Raw genomic sequence first — 18,180 nt, 5'->3', positions numbered from 1 at the left:
CAAAGCCCTTCAGCGAGGCGGGCTGGAGGGGTCTCCCAGCTCAGTCCCCTCCCTGTGGGGGGGGCCACAAAGCCCTTCAGCGAGGTCTCCCAGCTCAGTCCCCTCCCCGCACAGTGCTCGCAAGCCTTGCCGAGCTGGGCAGGGCAGACACCTGACTCCATGAGGAGCCATCTCTGCATCCTCAGGCTATGCATCCACTTTTAGGGCTAAAAGAATGTAGTTTCTAGGACCCATCCTCAGCGTGTTTTCCAGAGCAGGTTACAATGCAGTGTTTTGCAGGGTAGCAGTACAGGCATCTGTGTTAGGTTTTGAAGGTGATCCTGGGAGCGCCGTGTCCATCAGACCAACACTGGGTGCCTGTTCTCTGGGGCCCCCAGTCGGCCGGTAGTGTCCCAGCCTGCTGAGAAAACACACCACATCGAGGCCGAGGCCTTTGATCTCCTGAAGAGAGAGCAAACCTCCCACCCACCCCAAATTCCTGCCTGAGCTAGCTGGGAGATAAAAATACCGCTGTTATAAGGAGAGGTGGGACCCCCTTTCTTTCCCCAGAGGATAACTTGGCACAGGTACAAATCAGGTTTCAAAGCTCTGCCGCCACAATCTAGAAGGAGGTTCAGACGGAGGTTTTCTTTGGGTTCAATGTTGTGCGACATGTGCCTGTGTGTGGTGGGGGTCTGTCCCAGTGCTAGAAAGTACTCTTTCTATCTTGAGAGAACCCAAACAAAACCTCATATTTTTTCATACAATTTTTTTCCAAAGTAAATGATCTGCAGGCATTTACCCAGAATATCATTAACACAGAAAGGGAAGCTGAGTTTATTGTGCCCAAATGTTGCACTGGTGTTTACAGGAATTCTGATCTTTAAATTTCTTGCTAAACATAATCTATTTTGTGTATGTTATAGTAACCCTGTCTGGGACTTTAAATAACAGAAGACTATATAAACTAAAATTTCTTTTTTCAACTCATTAGATGCATTTATAGATTTAGAATATTCTGTATACTCCATTTTCTACTTTAATATACAAAAATTAAAAGCTTTAGAATTTAACTAGGAACACAGAGCTAAACAAAGTTTTGTTTATGGCCTGCGTTGTATTAACATCATTGCTTTTCATTATAGGGTGATGTTGGGGAAATGATGAATTTTGTTGACAATGTTATCAATTATGTACTTTCAAAATAAAGCTTTACATTTTGTTACTAATGGGGGAAAAAAACAGGCCAAATTTGACTCATGTAGCTTGACTGAATCACTAGTGTCATCAGATTTACGTCAAGGTTGGGCTGGGTTGAGTCTCCCCGGGCTGAGGAGAAACCTCAAAACTTTTGGCACTTAATTAGGAGAAACACACAAACATTTAAATGCTGCTCTTTAGTTGGATTAGGCAACGAGTGCAGAGTTCAGTGTGTGTACGGGACAGAAACGGACTTCGGGAGGCTCCTTCTGCAGGGGTCAGTGGCTGATCAGACCCTGGAGACGTGCCTGGTGGGAGGCTGGGACCTGGGCAGCCTGCGCGCAGGGCAGCCTGAAGCTGTCCTCGCCTCAGTAGACTGAGGTAAACCAGGGTGTGTGGCAGATTTACCTTGCCCAGCTAGCATGGGAAAAGCACAGATTGCCCTGTTGTTGTAAGGCTTTTGCCTCAGATGAATTATTTTGAAGGACAGAAAGAGATTTGCAAGATCCCTCAGCCCCATACCTAGGCAGCCGGGAGTGCTTCCAGACTCCAGCCCGGGAACACCACTGAAGTACAGACAATGTATGAAGTATTTCCATCCTGGTGCCTCTCACGCCCTGGTTTCCAAAAGAAGAAAATGCAGAAACGTGGGCTGGAAATATGCTCCGGGCTGGTTCACGATTCTGGCGGTCGGGAACAGGGTGGGAAGAGCTGAGGAGGGCACTGATGCACAGCGTGTGCTTGGCCTGTTGCACGCTGTCATGTAAAATCTTTCATGATCCACCGCAAACTAGTGACGGATTCTGACCCCACCGCTACAAAAAGGTGGTAGGTCCAGAAATTCACCTTTCTGAAAGCTGGAAACCTATACCTAATTTCCAGCCTGAATTTCTTAATGGCTGGCTTATACCCCTTTGTTCTTATGCCAACTCATTGTCTTCAAGCTTAAAAAGCTCTTTCCCTTTTCTGGTGTTTATCCTCCAGCTGTATTTACAAAGAGTGACTGTATCCCCTCTCAGGCTTGGATCTGCTTGGCTAAATAAGACACTGTCTTTTAATTTCCTCTTGTGAAATAAACTCTCTGTTGCTTGGATCATCCCAGCAGCCATTTCTGCACCTGTTCTAGTACGAGTTCCCTTTCCGTCAACGTGGGTGACCCGAATGGCCAGCAATACTTGAGGTTTCACAAGGGCCTTGTATTGGTGGCTTTCATACTCCTAGAAACACCTTGCTGGATTCATTCTCGGATCACATTGCCTTTCTCGTAAGTGCATCCTGTGGTGCATAGGCATCCTGTGACTGACTGGTATATGCAGGTTTTTCACTGCTGAAGAAGTAGCCAAAGAGTTTGAGTCTAGAAGCTCACAGTAGCCCTCAAGCTTTTAAATTCCAGTTATGTGATCCCACCTTTCAAAAAAGTACAGCTAAATGCCCAGTTGCAGAGCATGAACCAAAGCAGTCAAAGAGCAGATGTCTTGATATCAAGATTGCTTCCACAGTGTCATGTTAGATCTGGCAGCATTTGCATGTGCGGAGATGTAATTTTTTTTTCTCTAACCACGGTGTTAGACAAAAACTGAGATGATGGTATTAATTAAGCAATAAAGCAATGCCAAATCTGTGTGGGACGTAGGTAGTTTTAAAAGGATTAAGCGCTTTATAAATAAAGTACATCTGGAAAGTAAAGCTTCTGGTACTCCGGCGAACTCCCTCCCACCCGTTGAATTCCTTCTCGGCTGTGCTTGCCTGCCTCAACCAACGGGAGCCAGCAGCAGGCTCGCCTCCCATCGCTTTGCACTTTCTCATCACTGTAATCCAAATTTCAGGGATACCTGTCTCATGCAGTTTCTCAGGACATTTGATATTGTTTAGGATTTGTTTTGCTGAAGGTTTCTGTGTGCTCTGTGTGTGTGTGTTTAAATAGAGGACATTTCAGGTCAGCCAGTGAGTTCCTTAACTACTTCAATCTGTATCTCAGTGGTAATATTGCTCATATAAAATTGTTTGTTATTGCTCAAAATTTCAATATCTTTCATGCGATGATGGATTTAAAAGCAAAATATTGTTATTCAGTTAAACAAAGCATGATCAATATTTTCTCAAGGTGTTACATCTATTATAGAGCTGACTCACAAATATCCACAGTATAAACAAATCTGGAATGCCTTTTTTTAATTTACGTGTCCTTCTGGACTTGTACCTTCTTTATGATCTGCTAGAAATCCAAATTCATGCTTAGTACCATATGTACCATAGAAGAATCTTTGTTGGAATTTACTTCCCATCCAATATCACAACACATATGTTACACAACACAGAAAAAATGTGTAATATTTCATTTTCCCCTCACTGTGGCCCCATGCTTTCTTTGCTTTTTTTCCCCTTCCAGAATGTAACTCAATGTACCAAATATTGGAAAAGTAGTTGCTGCTTGATAAAGAAAGGCAGCATAAATGAAACCTCCAATATTCAGTCAATTATAGACGTGCTGAAATATTTTTATTTAGAAAGGAGTCTTAATATCTGCCATTATGGCAATGGCCTAGGTGGGAGGGAAGAGTGTGAACGTGTGTGTTTGTGTGTGTGTATGTGTATTTGTCTCTGTGTACAAGTATGTACATATATGTGGTTGGAATGGAAGATCCCGCCATTTTCCTGCTGGCCTCTTATTTAGCTGTGGTTGTCACAGACAAGATGAAGTTTCTGCTGCAAAAAGAATAATTCAGGTCTTATTACCAACAGTAATAAGACTTGATGGTATTAAAAACTCCTAAAATCTGGTCTGGAAAGAGTAAAAATAAATAAAAGATCATGTAATAGGGGTGCTAGCTGCCCATGCCAGGAGGAAATTGCTTGGCAAAGAAAATATCTGAAATCCTTTAAAAGCTGTTTTGTGTACCAGTTTCAGAGTGGTGCTGGCCTTACTTCCAGCTGACTAATGGCAGCTCCATGGAGAGTAACATCAGTGCCCATTCCTTAGTTATTACCAATAATATATCACTTGGAAAATAAACAGAAAGATAAATGACAGGACAGATGTCTAATGAGGCAGAGGTTAAGGAGTGTTAAACTGTGCTGGACACCATCCGACATGCCGGTGTTAAATTATGCTGAATGCCCTGAGCTCCCTCCCCATAAAAGGTCAATGCTCTGGGTATGTTCCTGGATGATTTATGAAATCAAAGAATGGCCCACATGCCTATCTCTCTGGGAGGTGAGCAGCTTGCAACATTGTCAACCGCAGCCCCATAATAAACCAAATTTAAACATCACTCAAAACAATCCATCTTTGTTACTTGCTTCATTGCAAGCCCTTCTCTGTCTTGTTCTTACCAGCCAGCCATGACATGGTGTATTGTTCTTCATATATGTCCCTGTAGCTATTTTAAAAGCCTGCGGTGTTCTCCGCTAAAGTTAGAAACCCCCTGAAAATGTCTGTTTCTTTTGGACCAGGTCAGACTTGCTCAGTCTCGCTGCTGTTTCCGTGTTGTAGGTGGCTGAGTAGACGGCTTTTACCTGTTCTCAGAATCATTTGTTCTGTATTTGTAGGTTAGGTGCAAATATGGTATTTATAAAGAAAATATTTTAATTCTGCATTCAATATTTAATTACAGCAGAATAAGCTATCTTTATCCTTCATGCCTGAAGAGTTAGATTCCCTATACCTAAAATCTTTCTGAAGCAAGCCTCACGCTGTGCCACCACAGGAATCCATTTGTATTGCCTGCAGTGCCGTCTCTATTGACGGGCAATGAGATATTTGCTAGTTGTAGTTGATACGAATAGTAGTGGTTTCTGTACTTCTTCCAGGTGGTGCCCACTCTTTCAGCTTCTTTTTTTTGCACCTCGATATCTACTTTCTGCTTGATGGAAAAGTGGTAGATAACTAGAGTGTATCTTTGGTACTTTTGAGGTTGCATAGCTTTATAATTTTCTCCCCATTCCTGTTTCTTAAGATACACTATAGGACTCACCAACATGCCCGAGTTACTAGAGGAGGCTTGTGGAAGAAGAGAAGCAGATCCTTGTAAGACCATTTCGGTTTTACTTGTCCACCTGCAGAGCAGGCATGCCAAGGGCCAGCACTTCCACCTTCTGTCTGCGTCCTGACACAGCCAAGGTGAAAGGAAAGATCCTGGTGAAGGAGTGGGGTACCAGGAGCCAGCTTTCACTACCTTTTCAGACAACTCATTTAAGAAGCTGGAGGTTTCATGTGGTGCAGTCATTTGAAAGCCACGTGAACTTGAGCTGTTTCACAAATACTGAACATAAATATGGTGGCTGAGGGTGAGGGACTTTCCTCCTTAAAGAAATCCTAGACATTGCCTGTTAGCAGATGCTGCGGGTACCCCTGGCCGTTGTTCAACAGAAGGGCAGCAAAAAGGTACACGTTCTGCCTCTTGCCTGGCTTTTCCTCCGGGCTTTTAGTATGATTTGCCACTGAAACCAGTATGAATTTTGTACGGAAAGAGTCACAATGGTGGCTCGATGCTCTGTGTGTGTTTTCTGCTGTCCAGCGGGACTATCTCATAAACAGGGTGCGGCCCCCCCCCAGCCGCTGGAAGTGCTTCCCAGAAGGGAGCGGGGACTTTCCAGATGGACAAAGTGATTTATTACCAGAATAACTCAGAGGGGTGTGACTTAACAACTGTTATAATTGAAAAATGGGACCAAAGGCACAGAACTTGTTAGAACTGCTTGGACTGAAGTTCTGGTAACGCATTGTTGCCAATAATGCTGTATTTTTCCTGTCTTTCTGCTTTATTGGTCACAGGATCACAGGACATCCCTGGGAAGGTAGAGGAGGATGAGGGATGTCTTAGATGTGATCCGATCTAAGAAATGGAAAGCGTCAGAGAACTAGAGGTGTGGTGGAGAAGGCACAAGAAGGACTCAGAAAAATATCAGAAGACAACTTTCTGCTAAGTCAGTCCCTATAGGAAATTATTTTGAAAAATGTGCAGCAAAACTGGTACAAATACCTTTTCATCTGATCAGTTACCCGGTTTAATGAAAAGTCCTCAGAAGCTAATATGAGCTGAACAGAGATACCAAGTTTACAAAAAATTTTATGAAGAAATGAAATCAATAAAGGCTTCCTCTAGGATAAGAGAGAGCCTAACTTTCATATTTATCAGTCAACTGGAGTTTAGTGTGACTACTGAAATCCTCGGAGGGCATCCACACTAAAAATAAAAGCAGGTTGATCCTTCCTGCAAAATGGACCACTGGTCGTGCTTAGTTCTATGCAAATAGGTAGGCTTGGGCTGATGAAGGAAAGGTAATCACCTAAGGCTAAGCACATTATTCTCTTAGTTGCCCGACTGCAGAAACAAGCATTAATCAGCCATGCTGACTGAAGACCTCCAGGCCCTAAGTAGTCAGCCACCCCTCACTTTGCTTTTCCTGCCTTCCCCCTTTTGCTCATTTTTCTTGCTTGCTTGTGAAGCAGGTTGCTCTGCTCAGCATGCCTTCAAGTTTTTCAAGGCTAAGGTAAGTGAAATCACCTCAGCCCACTTTGGCCCATCTCCAGGCAATAAGACACTTTCTTACTCTTGTTTCTCCGATTTTATTCCCACTACAAAAACCCCGCAGATAGTGCATCATTTAAAGTCAGAAGACATGAAGTAGGATTTATATTCTAATGGCCACCAAGAGGGAATCTTGCTAGTGTCAGAGGTCAAATACTTATGTCAAGAACACTTTATTCAGTAGCAATAAAAAATTCATCCATGCACCAATAAAAAAGCCCTCTGGGCCTTCATACAGCTGCGGGTATTATATGTGTTCCTCTATATGAGAACAATAAGTATTTTCCTGTGTTTTGTTCCACATGGGCTTTACGATTCTGTAACCTTTTTGTGTTTTCAATGAAAAAAAGATTAGATGGGGCCAGTTGAGCAATAGCAAATCTAGTTGCAATCTCAGTACTTTAAGTCTTTTCCAAAAAAGTGATTTAGAGGCAGTCAACAGATTTGAGTGTCGTCCAGTTTTGGGATACAGGTCATAAACATTGACACATCATAATGGTATGGCAAACTATTATAATGGCGCCCGGTAGCATGGCTGTAGCTAAAGAGCTGTCAGCAATTTAGAGCTCTGTGAAGAAATTTTGAACATGAAGTACAATGGGTGAATTTTGGCTTTATGCCTGTGTCATCAAACAGCAAAAAAGCACTTTTAAAGACTTCAGTTTCTCTGGATGTATTTTTTCTCTCCTTTGTTTGTTGCCAAAAGGGGAGCTATTATTTTAGTGAAAAATACTTTCCTCTCTCTCTCCCTTTCTTTCTTTCAAGAAGGGGAGCCAGCATCATACTATAGCACTGGAGCCGAGGACAGGAGGGTAGAAAAGGGTCAAAGAGTAAAGCACGCTGACTGCTTGGAGAGGCAAAACTTTAGCAATGTAACCAATAGCACTCAGAGCACTTGTAAATAAGAAAAAAGGATGCCCTGTATTAAGAAGATCGGAAAGAAAACCTGCTAGTATAACTTGCCATGCAAAGAACCCAGTTGTCCGGTGTCTCACATGAAATACATTTCGGTTGTTTAGAGAGAATAAAGGAGAGTGCAAGATTTGATTTTGATTTGGAAAATCCTTATTTAGGAGCAATTTCCTGGAGATATTCAGGTGTGCACTTCAGTGACTGTCCTAGGTTGAGGAACTATTAATTTAATTCCAACATATTCAAATGTTTCTGTAAAGCAGTTGAGACCATCTACACAGATACTTTTTTTTTTTTTTTATGGTTCAAATTAGCCAGAGGAGAAGAGGGTGTTTACCTGTAGTGGTCTTTCTGTTTAAGAAGGACAAATTATGTTTCGGGGTCACCACTAATAAAACTCTCAGCAGCCCTTTCAGTTGTTATTGCATGCAGAGGTTATTTGGAGAAGGGGTATAAATGATGTAGTTGTGCTGATGCCTGACAGGGGGTACTGCGTCTTCCTTAATGAAGGCAAATAAATTGCTATAACTTTGGGAGGTGCCTCCCTTCTCATTAAAAGCAGTAAGTTAGTCGGATCACTGAGTTTTTCCCCTTTCCATTTACATCTTGAAATCTGATCATCTTCTTCTCATAGAAGTAGATGGAAAAAATTCTATTGACTGTAACACTAGAGTTTTTTTCCTGGGGAGAAAGACTACCTTCTTGCTTAATTCTTAACTAGTTTTTGTACCCAAAACTATAAATCTTTCAGTCCCGGTTTCCTGACACACTCAAGTGGAAACTGAAAAATATCCTTATTTTAACTTTTATTACATATCAAATTTTGCAAAGGTTTCTTTGCCAACACAAATGACTACAGGTTGGGAAGCAAGACTGTGAAACGGCTGAAAGCTGGTGATACTCACTTAATGAGCAGTACAGGCTAATGGCTGAAATGCATTTCTAATGGCAGAATTCAAATCACATACTTGTAAGAAGAAAGAAAGAAAGAAAGAAAGAAAGAAAGAAAGAAAGAAAGAAAGAAAGAAAGAAAGAAAGAAAGAAAGAAAGAAAGAAAGAAAGAAAGAAAGAAAGAAAGAGAGAGAGAGAGAGAGAGAGAATCCAAGTGAGAATTTTCACAGCTCCAATTAGCAATTTCAGGCCAGATCTACATTTTTGGATCATTTCAGATTGTTTGGGCTAAAAGCTGAATCGTGGGCTGTTTATTCAGATTTAGGGAGGGATTTTGTCTATCTTTTGTTTATTTCCACATACTTAAAATAATCTCCTTGATTTTCTGTGGCCCACAACAATCACTTTGTAGTATCAGGAAACAGGGATTATGAGGAAGGACACGACAACAGTCTTTTGGGCATCTTCTGTGCTCAGCAACAGTTCATGTCTCACTCCAATTTTGTGATGAAATCAGTTTCAAGATGATCCAGCTGTAAATGATTACCTGGTCATGCAGGCTGGAGAGTCAAAGGTGCTTTGTCCATAGCGTTAAACAAATAAATCACTTGGATTGTTGAAATAAGCCTGAAGATATTTTATACAAAGTGGAACAGTCTCCAAAGAAGCAGGATTAAAACTTCCCACCTGAGAAGACTCTACAGGCAGCTGCTCAGGCCACTCGCTGGAGTGGTGGGTGGTTACAGTTCATATTCCTGCAGGCACTCAATCCCCCAATGGATTTTTTTTTTTTTTTTGAGTTGCCTTGGGAGGAAAGGAAAACAACCCAGCAAAATTAAATCTAAGCAGAGTTGTTGGGATTTTTTTTCTATTTCTCTGCTGAACCAAAGGTTAAGTTATCTCCAAGGATCTACATGTGTCCAGGCAAGGGGACGTATACTCCATTTCTAGCACGGCATGCATTTTGCTGTGAGTGCAGGGGAAAGCTGCTGAGCCTTCAGTTCAGTAGGACCTTAAAACATGAATTTGGGGGTCTATTGTGTACTTAAAATCAAACAACTGGCTCAGTACATTACTGAATTGAGGTTGTAGCCTCAGTGAGAGGAGTGTCTTTGTATTTATAAAATGAAAATAGTGTTTATTCGTTGTATTTTACAGGTGCACTGCAGATTAAACTCAGACCCTAAAGAGAATTGAGATCTGGGAGAGGCACTGCAGACAGGACAGAATACTATTAAAAACATCTTTTTGTGATGACTTTTGGCAGTAGCTTCACTACCTGTTTTTGCAATGTATTGATTTTATTTGTCCAAGTCCCATAATAAGGAATGAGACACTTGCACCATTAAATCTGACAGCTGTTTGCATAATTTGGCAAGGATTTGGAATGACCGTGTGAATCAAGAACAAATGTTTTTACACCCTGGCGTGAGAAAATACTCAGGGCATTGAATGGAAAGATATTGAATGCTTTCCTTTGGCACTATGCATTTCCAAATGAGTTGTTCTGCCAGTTATTGCATATTAGACCTATAAAAATGAAATAAAATATTTAAAAGGTGTTAATCTTAATGGCATTGTGCTCCTCTTGCAGTTGCATTCTGAATAGAAGAAGATGGAAATGGCAAATGCAAGGGCCTGATTTAGCTTAATGTTATTTCTGCAAAACTGATGAGCTAAATGGAAAGTAAGAGAATATATCTTGAGATAGCAGGAGCCAAAGAGACAGTTTTCTCCACCCTTCTCATTGAAAGATGTCTATAATAAAATTTCTGGGGATGCTCTGAGGATATGCCCTCTCTGGACTGTAAACTCCATTTGCTCCTGATTCACACATCCATTCCAAACTGGGACCAAATGCTCCATCTCCTCTCCAAACCACCACAAATGTGACATGTTATTCCATGAATAGCTGAACAAATGAAGCCTATTCTGCCGTGGAAGTGTATCTCCTTCCCTTTGCACCACAGTAATCTTTGCTCTCTGTGAAGCCCTGTCTTTCCCACTGCAATGCCTCATTCTCCCACTCACCTATACTCCACGAATTATTATTCTTAAGTCTTTTCTACACTCACCCTTGCCTCCAGCCTCACCATAGTTCCAGTCTCCCTTCTCCACACCCTTTAACCTGGCCTCCTTCTCACCTTCCAAACTGTCTGCCTGGACAAAGTTACACAGAAGCTTCTTCCAGTTGGACTCAAATGTGAATATTTTTCCCTGGTGCAGTTGCTGACTTACATGAAGCCAAAGAACTTTGTCAGTTGAGGATTTCTGCCCCCTCACCATGTTTGTTTGAAATGAGCTGTTGTATTTCAGTGTTATTTGGGTGGCATGTAGCTGAATGGACAGTCTGACTGCAGAAGCCCCTTTCTCAAAGTTGCTAGACTAATGGGAAATTTAAGTGTCTCAGTGTCCTTTCTGTTGCATGGTGACCTTTGACTCCAGAGTGGATTTGGTTTTAATTACTTTTTCCAAGCATACGTTTTTGCATTCAGAGGTTTTGTACCTTGGCCACAGAGAGGCAGGGAGAACAGATGCAGACCAAATGCTGTGCCAAATTCTTTCAAAGGAGTTAGACAATAGATCCTTGGGTAATTGCACTGCTTGAGTCCATCTCATACGCTGGTTTGCCCACCAGTTGTCCAAAGACTGGTGGCCAGAGCAAATCTCTATGTATCTAGTTTACTCAGATAGATAGTGGTTATTACTGCTTCCTAATTGCAGGTCTGCTGTCAGAAGTAAATAATGTGGGCAATAGCACTTTATTAAGGTCCTGCTTGAAAGTATCTATGTAAAATTCTTACCATCTTGGAAGATGAAGACTGGTATCCTGAAGCTTGCTAGTACTCCCATGTAAAGGAGAGAGACTGCTCATTGCAGGGGGGTTGGACTAGATGACCTTTAAACATCCCTTCCAACCCAAACTATTCTATGATTCTATGACTTGGATGATGCGGTCATGGCCTAGTCCCCCAAATAGGTGTCCTTACAGCTAGAGAAAGCCTGCTTGCTGACTGCAAAGGCTCAACAGTGGTTTTGCCTGCTACACCATGGAAGGATGTCTGATCTCTGTCAGACCCAGCCCATGTCTCCTCCTCCTCTGGGACATTACGTCCCTTCTTAGAGTTGTCTTGGGATTGTTTCTGTTGACACCATGAGTGAATTGGCAGCATCTGTTTAATTTTTATGTTTGGTGGTACTGAAGGAAAGCCAGACCTATTAAAATAGGATATCATAGGCAGCCATTAATTATATAGAAAAAAACCAAAACATGCGTAGACAAAGTTTAGTTGCAATCAGTCCTGGCCAATGCTGCATGGGAAATGATTCTCTCATGTAAAAAACTTAAATTCTGTAAAAGTTTAATTAAAACAGAAACAAAGAAAAGGGAAAAAAAAAAGAAAAAAGGAAAAAGGAAAAAGAAAAAGAAAAAAGAAAAAAAAGAAAAAAGAAAAAGGAAAGAAGAAAAAAAAAAGAAAAAAGAGAAAAAAGAAAATCTACCCACCCTGGGACAAATCCAAAGATTTCAAATTTTTTGAGAGAATATCTACTTTCTCCCTCATCCTTCTCTCTTTTCTCTCTAGAATAATGAAAATAATTGTATGAGTGGACATTTTCTACCATTACTGAAGCCCTAGAGGAGGCTGTGGAGTCAGTGGAATTTCCCTCCTTTGCTGCCTGAACAGGCTGAGACAATTCTTTTTTTTTGGTCCTTTCTCTATCTCTTAAGTAGGTGTGTTTAACACCTACATAGATGTATTAAACAAGACTGTATAGGAATAATCATAATAAAGTCTGGCGCCTATCAAGATTTTAGGCTAAGCCAAAGGGAATATATTTGAGGTCCACTACCCATAAAATTTTAAAGATCCAGTGATCCAATGACTGCTTACACATGGTGGGATGTGAAATACAACTGAAATCGGGACTTCACTTTCCTGTTCTTCTGGTTTTCATTAAAAGTAATCTTACATTAGAAGTTTTCAACAAAGTCTTTTAGTCTACAAGTAAAAACATCCATAAATAAAATCCTAGTTTGCTATCCTTATTTGTTCTAATAAAGCTCTTAAAAACCTAACAAATCAAACCCAAAATCTAACACTCCTTCCTCCCCAGCTGAAACATTTTGGATAGAGATGAAATGAACTCAAAATTGGGCCAGAAGAACGAGTCTAGTTAATTAAAATACATTATCAAATGTTTGCATTCATGGCCACAGGATGCTGTAGAAGCTCACAGTATAAATGAGACCAAAAATAATTACATATATTTAGGAAAGAGAGATCTATCCATGGCTATTACAGTTGATTGTCAGGCTTCAACCTCTGCCTCAGCAAGTCCCTAAGCTATGGTGTACTGGAAGGAAAGCCAGAGGAAAGGCTATTTTAGAAAAGCTGTCTTCTTCTAATGTCTCCCTACATCCATTACTGGCCAATATTGTACACATGATTCTGGACTGAAGGGATTTTTGTTCTGACGACACACAGCCATTCTTATTCTTAAGATAAATATTAACATAATATAACTGGTATCAAGACAGGCTTAAGCTAGCACCCCACCCCAGCCATTCTTATTCTTAAGATAAATATTAACATAATATAACTGGTATCAAGACAGGCATTTAAGCTAGCTTTCAAATATTTTTCTGCAATCAGATGTGATTCTAAATAATTAAATGTCTGTCATGTCTTAGAATATTAAAATGATTTTATTTTCTACTTAGATTCAACTGATATTGCTGTGGAGGTTTCCTTGAGTTTTCTAAATGTGCTAAAGTATTTCTAAGATTCTTATGAGTTTTGCCATTATTCTGTAATTGGGAATTTTTCAAAAGCTAAACTTGCTTCACATGCTATAATCATTATATCTCAGTGTGGGCCAGAACTAGAGCTGTATGGAGAAGAAAAATTCTGTTTTGTGAAGAACTTCAGAACTTTGTTCTAAATTCTAGTGCCCAAATGTCAATTAAAAAAGCTGAAAACTACTTCTAATGGCTTGTCTTTGTTTTGCCTTTTAAAAGCATGTAATGTACCACAACATAAAAAGTAATTTGCAAAAGAAATATCGATACATTTTTCCCTGAAACACCAAAAAAAGGTTTTTTTTTTTAACATTTTTAGAAGTCCTTTTCCTTCAAGAAAATTTTGGTATACATTTTTATTTGGATAGAACTTCATTTTCTTGACTGCAAACCTGTTCTGTCAAAGTTGACTTGAACAGCTATAAGCAGAAACATAAAGAAACCTAGAGCCAGATTCAGTGTCAGTTTTTAAAAATTTCCATAAACTCAGATTTTCAGGTACCAGTTTGTGCAACTATAGGTAAGGGTCCTCAGAGAAAACGTGCATCCCCTTTCAGACTCTAAATATGTCCCAGCCTACTTCCCAGTCTTCGATCAGTTCAGATTAGTCCTTCATTTCATATTTTTCCAGACAACATCAATGGCTTTTACCATACTATCACTGACATTCTGTTGCTCTGTTACTAATAACCACTCAAAATAGGTTCAGACTAATGGCCAATACCATGATCACCCATACTTTCCTACAAAATCATATTATAAATGTTACCTATGGGATTGTTTGCTGTGCAATCTGGTTTCTGAAGTTCCCAGACAAAAATCCCTCTCCTAGTTGCTAGGGAAGCAGACCAGAATGCTGCTTGAAAATTTTTTTCTAAATGCAGTTGTGTTTGTAGAGAGGTGGCGGGTTTTTTTCCCCGTCTGACTTTCCTTGCCTGACAATGATTGTACGGTGTAACGTAACTGACACCAATGGATTAGGGAACTATCTGCTTTTCCTGTTTCAGTGCTTCTTAGTCCTGCGTAAAAAGGTTATTTACACAAAGTTTAAAAAGCAGACAAGAAATCTTTCCTTCAAAAGGAATGCTCAAGATGAATGGCAGCTGTTATGTGATTGACAGCCTCAGAGAAGTAGATCCTACACCTTGAGCTGTCTCTGGCTGCCATTTGATAATCTTTTGGAGAGGAAAACACCCAAACACATACAAGCACAATACCACAGCCTAAAGTTTTAAAGGCTAATTGGATAGTTGATGCAATTTCCATTTTGTTTGGGAAAGTTTCTATTTCAGTACTTACATCATGTAAGAAACTAAGAATGTATAAACATCCCTTAAAAAATCTCTTTGTAAGTGGTTTACTCAGAAGTGAATGTATAATGCTCTTTTTCTGTCATCTAGATACATCTACAACCTGTAAGCTCTTGAACTAACTTGTCATTTCTGCTACTTGGACTTACGTAAGGGAAGTCGATCCAAAGCTGCTGAAATGAGGAGAAAACTTTCAATTTAGTTTTGTTAGGTTTTTTGTTTCAGCCATATTTCTTCTAATTCATTCCTCTCAACTTCTTTTCTTTTAGGTTCCAATTTGTAAAGTAGGCAAGTATTTTGTGGCCAAAGTGTTCAGTAGCAACAAATGATAATAACACATTTTCTATCCCTCTAATGAAGGATACACCTGTTTTAAATCCCCACAGTTTTATTTATGTGTATTACTGCTAAAACCACCAAAGGTCTGTGCCCATATATACCAAAGAATGTTGATAGGTGATGGAATGCATCTTTCATGGTACCAATACCAAGGAAGTATCGCTCTATCACCAAATGTCAAAATACAACTAAACCTTTTGGATAAGGTATTAGAAAAGCGCAGGCAGTTGTGGGTAAAAGCGATAGTTGTTTTTCCATCAGCTCCTTCCCTACTGGTCTGATCTCATGGTAAATTCAGGACCAGCACATCATGCTAGTAGTTTATAAGTTAATGGGTAAAAAAGTCAGTTCTAATGAGAGCTCAGCACTGTGTTTAAGTATTTACAGCAGTATAAATTCATAACAATTCCACCAATATTTGCAAAGTTTGGGTATAAATAAGATGAGAATCTGTCAGCGTACACTACTCGTGCTTTTTAAAAGGAAATGTCACGGTCAGAAGTCTTTCAAAGGGAGGACTGGATTTTCATTTTGAATAATGTTCCATATATCAGGAAAGAAATACTGCTTACGCAGTGCTTTCCTAAGCAGAAGGTCATTTGCAAAGTGGTGTGAAGGAGGCAGTTGATCAAATTTTCCATTGTGTGTTAACAGCATGTCATCAGGAATGTTCATTTCCTGGTGGTAGGACAGATTCTTGGCCTAAGGAGACATTTTCAAAAGATTGTCAATCTGACCTTTTGCATCACAACAATATTTTGACACAGTAATGGTCTAAGTTATGGTACCTACTTAGAGGAATTCACTAGGTGTCTCTCTGCCCACTAGTGTCAAGTCAGCTAGCCAAGCCAACTCTTTGCATAGTCGAGAGGGAGAGAGATGTAAGCGTGGCATCCGTGGAAAACATCATTCTGTGTAGTGTATTAATTGGTGAGTAATGTAGAGAATATAGATGAGTTGAAGTTGAAAGACAGTGCTTTTCTCTACTTTGGATTACACCTCTGAATTCTCTAAGCCAGCCCTTATAAAAATGTGAGAGGAGATGGTGGTGCCTACTGTCTTCTCTTGCCTTTCAGGTGGATTGATGAAGCATGCAATGGCCCAGATAAGGAAAAAGGAAAACAGAAATAAAGGCTATCATATAACAATTAAGGAATTCACCTGAGTTCTAGTACATTATTTTATTTTCAGGGTTCATCTGATGATGACTGTAATCTGTATCTGACTCCTCTTGGTGAGTTCCTTCACGATAATGTTGTAGGTGCAGAGTTACCAGCTCTTCCTCATGTCTTTGCCCAAAGACCAAGTAATTGTTCGTTGGTATGTAACTTGATATGAAATAATTTCATCATAGATGATATCAAAAGTGGCCTGCTACTTGGGTACTCTTCTGCCTTCCAGGGAGAATTGGCAACTGAAGACAGGTCCTCTAAATCATGACTGACTGCTCTGTTCACTGGGTTTTCAGTTTTGAGTGGATGTACCTTGACAAAAGGAGGGAATTCAATGGGAAGAAGAAGCAGATAAAGGGAATTGCTTATTCTTGCCTTGTTTTTTGTGGAATCTGATCCAAGTTAGGAGAGGAAACGGGGTTTTTTTGAGAGTCCTGGATATACCATAAGGACCTGTGTGCTTTGGGAATGTTGATTAATGACCAGATAGTTGGATGCCATGGGAACTTCATTGACAGCAAATTTGACATCTAAGGGCTCGATATGACATCAGAGACACAACATGAGAAGTGTCTCAGTGAACTGTGATTTGCACACAACCCGTCTTCTGACAATCAGGAGAGGTCAGACAGTCAGTTGCAACTGTCCATTTAATTTAGTTTGTTGAGTTCTGACTTTATGAACTACCCCCATGGAAGTGAAGGCTAAGCCTTTAGTGAGTTGTAAGTCATACTCATGCCATAGAATATGAGACCACATACTGGACAGTACAAATCAGTAACAACAAATAAGCACTCTTCTACTTAGGGATATATTTGCTATCAAGTTTTGGGTTGTGGGGTTTTTATCATCAGATTTTAAAAGCTTTTACATGTTGGTTTTTTATGAGCATGGTGATTTAGTTAAGTTATCAGATATATTGGAAACAAAGTGCTCTGTTGCCTATGTAGGTCTTCTTTGAATCTCTCTGATACGGAACACAGAATGGAGAAGTCCTTGTGCCATTACTCTTTCATTTAAAAGTAGAATAACCAATTCTTCATAGACTTCCAGTAATACCTCTTAATTTCCAAACTTCAATCAATGAACTCAGGAAGATTTTTGTTCTGTCTGGGAGAATTTATTATATTCTCTTCTATAATGTTCCTTGTCCCTTGCTTACCCATGTATCTCACTGCTTTCCAATACTTTAAAAAAAAAAAAAAGTTTTAGCTTTGAAAAATCTCTTTTAAGAGTTTTTTTACTATCTCTGAAATTTAATCCTGCAGGGACCTTGAGATTTTCTTTCATTTTGAATAAGAAGGTGTCAAGAATGAACATGGGAGTTTGCCAGCAACCCTGAATCAAGCTTATTTTTAATGAAAAACATTGATTTGGGATGGAGGATGAGGAGGAAGGATTTAAAGGAGAGAAAGAAAGTATTTCTCCTTGAAAAATACTCTTAAAGTGTAAGAAATTGGATTAAATTAAACAGATGGGATCAAAATTGCAAGGAGCAGATTTTGATCTAAGGGATCATGAAATATTTAGAGAAATCTTAAAAGAAATTATATTGAAGCACTGCTCATTTTTAATGGAGGTGAATGAGCCACATTACCCATGTATTATCTTGAAATATAATTAAGAGGATGAGCACTTTGAAGCACTGCTCATATTTAATGGAGGTGAATGAGCCACATTACCCATGTATTATCTTGAAATATAATTAAGAGGATATGAGCACTTTGTACTTTTCTGTTGGTCTGGATATGAATAAGGGTTAACACAGCAAGACTTCCTCTTGGAAGCTGAAGTAGCAAGAATGTCAGGGTCTGTCCTCTCTTTCATTAGTTGCCATTAATAGCAGAATATGAATCTGAATTGGATTATATTTGCAACTCTTCAGGACTCTACTGGGATTTTTGACAGACTTGATAAACCTGACATGTCGTAACAGTTATGAGTGTGCCACATGTCAACGTATAATCGTAGAAGAGCTTTCTACTGGTCACTCCTGTGTGTCATGTCTCGATCTAAAGGTACAATACTATAATGGGACGAGAGCA

Source organism: Aptenodytes forsteri, unplaced genomic scaffold, assembly GCF_000699145.1.
Source record: "Aptenodytes forsteri isolate BGI_AS27 unplaced genomic scaffold, ASM69914v1 Scaffold515, whole genome shotgun sequence".
Classification (NCBI taxonomy): Eukaryota; Metazoa; Chordata; class Aves; order Sphenisciformes; family Spheniscidae; genus Aptenodytes; species Aptenodytes forsteri.
This window is presented reverse-complemented; position numbering follows the sequence as displayed.